Source organism: Capsicum annuum, unplaced genomic scaffold (genome assembly GCF_002878395.1).
Source record: "Capsicum annuum cultivar UCD-10X-F1 unplaced genomic scaffold, UCD10Xv1.1 ctg5038, whole genome shotgun sequence".
In the NCBI taxonomy this organism is placed as follows: Eukaryota; Viridiplantae; Streptophyta; class Magnoliopsida; order Solanales; family Solanaceae; genus Capsicum; species Capsicum annuum.
The window spans coordinates 325,527-334,157 of NW_025858245.1; positions in this window are offsets into that span (position 1 = coordinate 325,527).

Below are 8,631 nucleotides of genomic sequence, written 5' to 3' on the forward strand. Positions count from 1 at the left end.
GGTAATCCTTTAGTTAAGGTAGAGACCGAGGACCTGAATTTGTCTTTAACGTAGTCTCACGCACTCCCTATTTACTACTACGGGGTCATTTGGTGCGGAGACTAAATTATCATAATCCTGACTAATTTATACCATACGGGAGGTGATATAAAATATTTCGATGTCGGAGGGATGAGATATATTAGATCGTTTGGTTGATGGTATAAATTAGTCCTGGAATAAATGTATACCATCAACCCAACATGATATAAATTAGTACTAGATTGAACTATTGGATATCCAATCTTATAATTTGTACCAAATGACACTAGTATAGATCAAGCAAACCAGGTAACTTCATCCACCATCACTTTGGACAGGTGTGAAGAGATTAGTGTTTTTGCCCTTGCTTAAAATTTAAACTTGAAACCTCATGGTTCTCAACCCACGTTGATCCCTAGGGGTACTTGTTAGCAATTTCACTTCTATACATTTAATCATCAACTTGATCTCCACTTCCACGCACCTAGACAATTTCACCGAGTACTAGTTATATTCCACGAGCAAAAGTATTGGGTAAATTATACTCGCCAAGACTTGGGATTAGTGTTGTGCTTTGTGCTAGAATATGAATTTTAATCTGTAGTGGCTGTAAGCCTTATGATTCACCTTTCTGTGGGGGCTTATAGGTCATGTTTTTGGTTAAGTTTGGTTGCTTGACGTTCGAGAAACTAAAGAAAAGAGTCCATATAGACAATTGTTTGGTCACAATCGCATTAGCGGCCTTGCAAAATGTATGTTTAATCTAGTGAATTCACATGTGATGTGTTGAAAGGCTACGACTTTTGTACTATTTGTGTAGAAACTAATCAATCAACCGAATAAGCATCAATAATTTGTACAACTTTTTGAAGTGGTTAAATTAGTTTTGGAACTAGTCAACATTACAAAATTACCTTTCCGTGTGGGAAAGTGGCGTGCGGTAGTACCTTTAACTATAACAATTGACCTAACCAGATGAGGCCATAAAAGCTATGTTCATATTTGTATTCTACACTGACGGCTTGCCAACGCCATTGACGATGTCAAGTCAGCAATCTATACAGCCAATCAAATTCTAACTATACCATCCTATCCTAAAAGAAAAAAAATCCATGAAATTGTGGTTGAGCTTCTTTTAAAAATGTTTCTCGAGTTTGAATTTTAAGGATAATTTGTTTTTGATATGAAGCGTCTTATTCTCTTTAACCGATAAAAGAGGACGTAAGATTTTCACCGGTTCATCGTCAACTATATGTAGAAAAAATGACAAAAATAGTCTTTTACATTTGAAAGTAGAGCTTCTAAACATGTACGTCGAGTCTAAGCTTTGAAAATAAAAGATCTTTTGATATGAAGTATTTTATTCTTTTTTATCCGATAAAAGCGAATGCAGAATTTTCACCAATTCATAAGCGGATGACGATTTTCACCAATTCATCGTAAACCACAGATAAAATGACAAAAATGATCCTTTATACTTGATAGGGGTAGTTTCAAAATGATTTCTCTCGAGTGCTCAACAATTTCTGTCCTTTGAGTATGCCAAAAGTCAAAGGGACCTAAAGGATTATTTTATCATTCTTCATCTTATATACAGTGTGATTTTTGATATATAAAATTTGAATGATCCTCGAACTCTTGTCTATGCACATCCAAATTAATTTAGGTAAGTGAATTTTAGGTACCAAACTAAACCAAAATAATAAATAAAAAGTTCAAGTCTTATCCTAACCCCTTCCACACTCCCTCCTTTTATGAAATGCTTAAAGCCATGAAAGTGAAATATCAATTATACATATATATTAGGTGACGTGAAGGACTTCAACAGCCTTTTAGCTGATACTGAACCACTGTCACAAGGAACTCTGGTCGGCATTATTTTATATACTTTCGTTTCTCAAAAGTTGCTTCTTTGTTTTATTCCCTTTTTTTCAAAAGAAAAAGGACATTTTTTTTTCTTTTGGTTCTTCATATGATGTTGGATGTCCTATTAGGTTTATTTGATTGGAAATAAGTTAGTCTGAAATTAATTATTTTGGGATTAGTCATTTTACCTTTAAGGTGAAATAAAAATAACACTATAATATCAAGAAAACTAATTATGGGATGAATTATCCCATATATTTTACTTCAACCAAATATGAGATAAGTTTATCATAAAATTAATCTCGAAATTAATAATTTCTTATTCCTTGAACCAAACAAGCTCTTAGAGTCTTGATTTATTTGGATTTGCATTATATTAGGCACACATAAGGAGAAACGCTTACTAGCAGAATTTTTTTGTACTTATAATTTGAACTCGTGATCTCTAATTAAGAATGTCGAGATGATATCCATCTTACTGTAACCCTTCTCAGTGAATTTGACTATCCTTTATTGGTGTTAAATTAGCTTTAATAATTCATGACAATTGCATATGTTTCTTCTCCCAAAGTTTTCAATGTGAGCCGCCCTTCTAACTCTTAACGCCCACTTGGCAAATTTTCAAAGGGCTTATGTCCCCATTAGTATAATCTTTGTCTGAGATATGAGATCATGTCACATCCAAATCATATCACTTGCTAAATAGTTCTTAATTACTGTTTTAGTTTGCATAAAGATATTAATCAAATGATTAAAAGAAGTGGTTAGTGAGTATCCATCTATTAGTTTGCTTTAGTTTGCTTTCTTATAGTCATGCATGCGAAATAAAGAATGATCGTCAAAATTTGGAGAGACTAATTCAGAATTTTAAATAAATATTACTGTCATCCACTATTAATTACTTCGTAATAGTGGATTTAAATTTGTTCAGTCTATATCTGTTTTTGTGTTCAGCATGATGCTATCTCATATGTCCATCTCCCGATACAAGGACGCATAGCCAAAACTCAGCTCGAATTATGTTCCTGTCTAGTCGCTTGAAATGGATTTCTTGTATTAGTGGTATTGGACAAGCTCGTATTGGGTGTATTCGTATTTATAGAAGTTTTCGCTTTTATGTTTATCTTAATTATTGATTTAGTTTATGCATAGTGAAAAGGGGCATTGAAATGCATTTAGCTCCTGAATACTCAAACAATAAAAAAAAATGAAAATTATAAGGTTAAGAGAATTATAAATTTAATTTCAGTTGCCTTTACTAACCAACCTACATTCAGTTATTTTAACTAATAAGTTATCTTTCGAATTGATCAAGAATTTCTAGTTTATGATCGCTTCAGAAAGGACTAATTCAATCACTTTCGAGAAATATTTTCTAATAATTATTGTCCCGATATTACATCAACCTATGTATGACCTATGATTACGTTTATAATTATTTCATAACATATATGAGTCAGCTAAGCTTAAGCGTGCATGTCTCTTACATTTGAAGAAGAAGAAAAAGGACAAATGAAAATAATTAGTGCTAACTAAAACATTTTTGTATAGATTTCTTGCTTAATTAAGTCAAACTTTCAATGTAGTTGGAAGACAGTTGGAGAATCTCTTTGCTTAGTCTTCTCCTCTCTGGCTTTCCATATAATTTAGTTAATGATTAACAAGATGGTACATTTTTTATATAAGAGTGTTAGGTAATTAATATCCCTTCCAATTAAGAGAGCAGTAGATAGAGATTTCTATGTTATACAAGGCAACGCTAAGAATTTGGAATCAACTTTGAATTAGAGTTCTCAGAAATTTATATAAAAAAGTTTGAAGGAAAAAAATAAATATGTCAATTATTCGAATTTGAACTTGTGATATAATACAACTTTTAAACTTCCTTTGATATTATATTAGAACTTTATTCTTATGTCCAAGAAAATTCAATATCTTACATATATACCAAAACAGCAAAACTATTCATTCAATCTATTCAAGCATTATAATTTTTTGGGATTCTTAAACAAATAGCCGATCGGGTTCATGTTACAAGGTTATATACATATTATATATGAGTATGTTCAAGTTGATATACATAAACAATAAATGGATTATAGAAGGTTATACATATATTGTATATTCGTCGATTATTGTAAGTTAAACGATTGAATGTGCAATTATTTAGATTAGTTACTCATAATTTCTTAATAGAAGAGATTCAGTTGAACCCTTCCCTTCTACGGGTGGCCCCATAAAACAGATTTTTTTCTTCTTCTGTTTGGCCAATTAGGTGTAATGACATGCCCTTCATTTGGAAAAATGAAGCAAGACCCCTTTGTTTTTTGAATCCATCGGACCACTTTCTTAATATTTCAGAAGCTGTCCTTTTTTATATGAAATTTCATTTTCTCTAGTTTCACCTACCTGTCCTGTAAATTCAATACTTCTGTTAACTCTGTCCCTTCTCAAATATACACCTAATTAATTTTTCCTTTTGTCTTGCGTGTTAATTTGCTAGTAAGATTAGTAGAACCAACGTCACCAACCTCTTTGAAATGTGCCATGAAATGTATATATTTTTGGACTAACAAGTCTACACAAAGTCCTTTCCCCCAAAAATTTGTCTATCTAGATATTTTTCTTCTTCAAAGTTCCCAAGGCGGAAGGACAAGTTCTTTTTTCTGCCCGGCAGCTTTTTTGTTGACTCTATTCACCTCCTTTACACGAGCTAACAGAAAGGACATGAGTTGTAAGGACTCTTGTCTTGGATATACACATTAATTTTTACTTTACTAAACCAAAGTAGTTGTACTGTACTTTGAAACAAAAAGAAATCACTCAATCTTTATTTAAGTATCGCACAGGTCATTAAAATATTTTTTATGATAAAACTTATAACTTTATTTAAGTATCACAAAAATCTCCTAGAAACAAAATAAAGAATTTTGCAATATTTTAGTAAGTTGAGACATTTTCGATATAAAAAAACATTTTAGTAGTTTTATGTGATACTTACATAAAATTGAGTTGATGTTTTCAATACAAATATTAATTTAATAATTTTAGTATAGTAAGACAAAACTTGATCGAGTGATCACTTAGCCCATTTCTTTTTTGTCTGATCATGACATTGACTTCAACGTTGATGTTGAGCAGGACACTCAGCCCATTTCTGCTTCAATATATGAGATGAGCTCCAGGGCAAGCATAAGCTCCCTGCGCAGCGAGCTCCCACCAGCATGGGGAAATTTTCCCTCGTTTCTGGTCTGACTTTTAAATCACCCCTAATTTGTGTGATCTTAGGAAAAAGGAATTCGACGAATTTGTAAGAAGTCTTTTCTTAATTATGTCATGGTTCAGCATTAGCATACTAGTGTATTCTTTAATTTTTATTTTTATTTTTAGAAAAAGTGAAGTAAAAGGACGCATTTTTTAGGTTCCATAAGTGGATAGATAAATATAGTAGAGGTGATCTTGTAAAATATATACTATATCCATATTCATATGGCACTTCAAAGAAATCATTTTTTTTCATATATTTTGGTATCTCATACTAGAGAAAATTGAAGGAAAGGTGTCTTTTAATTTTTGAATGAAGGATTTGTGACATTGACCAACAGAGTCAAATATCATTAGAAAACTTGATTAAGTTAATTGTGGACTTGATTAATATTTTCAAAATTTTCTAATCTTTTCAAAAATACAAATCAACCCAACCCACACCCCTCTTCAATCCTAATCAACCACTCTCTCTCTCCAGCTTCTCCCAATCAACAGTTCTGCAAAATTTCTTCCTTCAACCTCCGGCGATAAATAGTCGGGCGAGTTCCTTTTCGACTTTCAACCGTCAATCGACGTGAATACTTCTCCGGCGACAACAACTTCGAGTTCTTCGTCCTCCCATTTCCTTTTACACAGGTAAAAAATTATGAAGAAACAGAGGAACTTGAGCCAACAACTCTTCTGGTATTGAAATGTGGACTGAATAAAATCCTAATTTCTTCCATTTCTTCTTCTCGTTATCGTATTGTTGATTCAAATTTGTTGGTGATTTTTTGTTACAGTTGATATTCTTAGTGTGTATGTGTGTGTGTGATATGTTGGTGTTGCTGGGTTGATTTGTTGTTTGTCTTGGTAGAAATGGTATTGCAACAGTTGAAACATCTGATGTAATAGATGAAACATATGATGCAACAAATGAAAATCTGATGCAACAGATTAAAAACTTGATGCAACTATGAAAATCTAATGTAACAGGTGAACAATCTAACAGATCATTCATCTGTTGCAACAAACGACTCTTCTGTTTGGCAGAAATCTAAATAATATTGATCCAACAGATAACTGATTAATGATCTGTTTTTATTCTTTCCAACGGTTTACTCTTCATTTTAAAATTTGATGCAATAGATTATAAATCTGATGCAACAGGTGAACAATCTAACAGATCATTCATCTGTTGCGACAGACGACTCTTCTGTTTGGAAGAAATCTAAACAATATTGATCCAACAGATAACTGATTAGTAATTAGGACTATTTTTATTCTTTCCAATGATTTACTCATACAGGTCGGTTATCTGTTGCAACAGATAACATACCTGGTGCAACAGATTAATGATCCGTTTTTATTCTTTCCAACGGTTTACTCATCCGTTGCAATAGGTTGGTTATATGTTGCAACAGATAAAATACCTGGTACAACAGATTAGTAATCTATTTTTATTGTTTCTAACGGATTACTCATCCGTTGTAATGGGTCAGTTATGTGTTGCATCAGATAAAATACCAGGTGCAACAGATAGTGCTGTTTTTATGGTTCCCACGTATTACTCATTCTTTGCAACAGGTCGGTTATATATTCCAATAGATAACATACCTGGTGCAACAGATTAGTTGTCTGTTGGAACTGTTAAATTACTGTTATGCATTAATCAATTTAATCTATGTTATGTTCCTGTTAATTTAAGATAACATGGCTCCCAAAATAAAAAAAATCAAATCAAGTCCAAGTAAAGGAACAAGTGCAGCAGGTCAGCTACATCCACCACTCTATGAGCTTACTTACAAGCGTTAGCTCAATCAGGAGCAGAAGATAATAAACACGGGGAGGAGAAATCTTTCAAAAGAGATGATCCAAATGCTAATAGCCCTTCCATCGAAAAGTTGGTCAAAACCTTCAGCATTGATCGTTACCCTGTGAGAATGCAGTGTGATGGTGCCATAGATTTAACGGGTGATCTCGTGGTTAAGTTAGTTATGGGAAAATCTTTCGATGCCTTCAGAAAAATACTTTGAGAATAAAAATTAGATTCTTATTTCAGGTAAAGCTGCTTTGGGAAATATCTTGATTTGCCAGAGGACAACAATGCTCGTTTTCAGATGAAAATGGTATATGATCTTGTCAAGCGCAGGTTTATGTATGAAAACAAAGATAAGATGGATGAGGTGTGGATAAATTACCGTGGCATGCCTGTTTGGTTTGGTTGGGAGGAGTTTGCCATAGTTACCAGACTAAAATGTTATCCTTCTTCTTCTTCTTCTCAAGTTATACCTACTCTGACCCAGAAAAAGCACCCCGCACACCCAAAAAAGGAAAAGGCAAGTGAGTGATCATGATGACCTGGTGTCCATTGTTGGTCCAAGCTTCAAAAACAAAAATTTGATTGAAGCGTTGAAAGGTAAAGGACTTTCAAAGAAGCACAAGCAATCATTGTGCTTGGTTTGGTTTGTACATAATGTTCTTTGGGCGAGAGACGTTAACAACAACATAAGCCTCGATTTAATAAATCTCTTCGAGGATCTTGAGGCCTTTAACAGCTATCCTTGGGGTTATGAAAGCTTCAAAATGACTGTCGAATATTTGTTGACTCCGTTAACACCAAAAACAGTCAACTTATATGATTTTTCATGGGCTTTCATGGTAAATATTTTCTTTATCATGATATGATTCATCATTTTTTTATTCAATAATGCTTTTAATTTATTGGTGTTATGTTATAGGCTTGGGCATTTGAAGCCATTCTTTATTTGAGACAATAAGTGAACTACCAGGAAGAAGTTTCCTGTCCAAGAATTCTGAGATGGTTGTTGGCCATAATCGATAAAAATGCAAAATTTCTTGATCTTTTCAATCCCCCCAAGGAAGCAGGAAGTCCAATTCTAATCAAGTTTTTTTTTAATTAATGATTAAATGATTTCATCATCATTCTTAATATATGTACCGATTTATTTTAGATTGTCCATCCGTGGCTTGTTCCGACCAACCGAGAGTTGAAGATGCCATTTTTTCTTACTCTACAGTCTGCAAACTTTATCGGACCCTAAGGTCGTTGATGGAATAAAAATGGAATTGTTTGGAGCAACAACCATCCCAAGAAAAATAATTTTAGAGGGTGGGACTAATGATGTTCCTCTTACAGTTTTTGAAATAACAAGCCATTATGATTATGATCATAATGGTTGTATAAATTTTTCTCCAAATTTTGCCTCATCTAGCGAATGTTCTTCATGCAAATGTCAAGACTGCAAGGCGAAACACGATGGAGTGATTAATGTTATTAATGCACTAACTACTTCTGTAAAGAAAATGACATCTAAGAGGGGTGTCATTCCATCAAAGAGGATTTCATATCCAGACACTCCACTAGAGATCAAGGCGGCTAAGAGGAGAAGGAAAGACACTTCTAAGGCATCATCCATCATAAAAAAGCAAGATTGCAACGCCTCTGTCTTTGTCTTGCACCGATGTTCAGTGTGC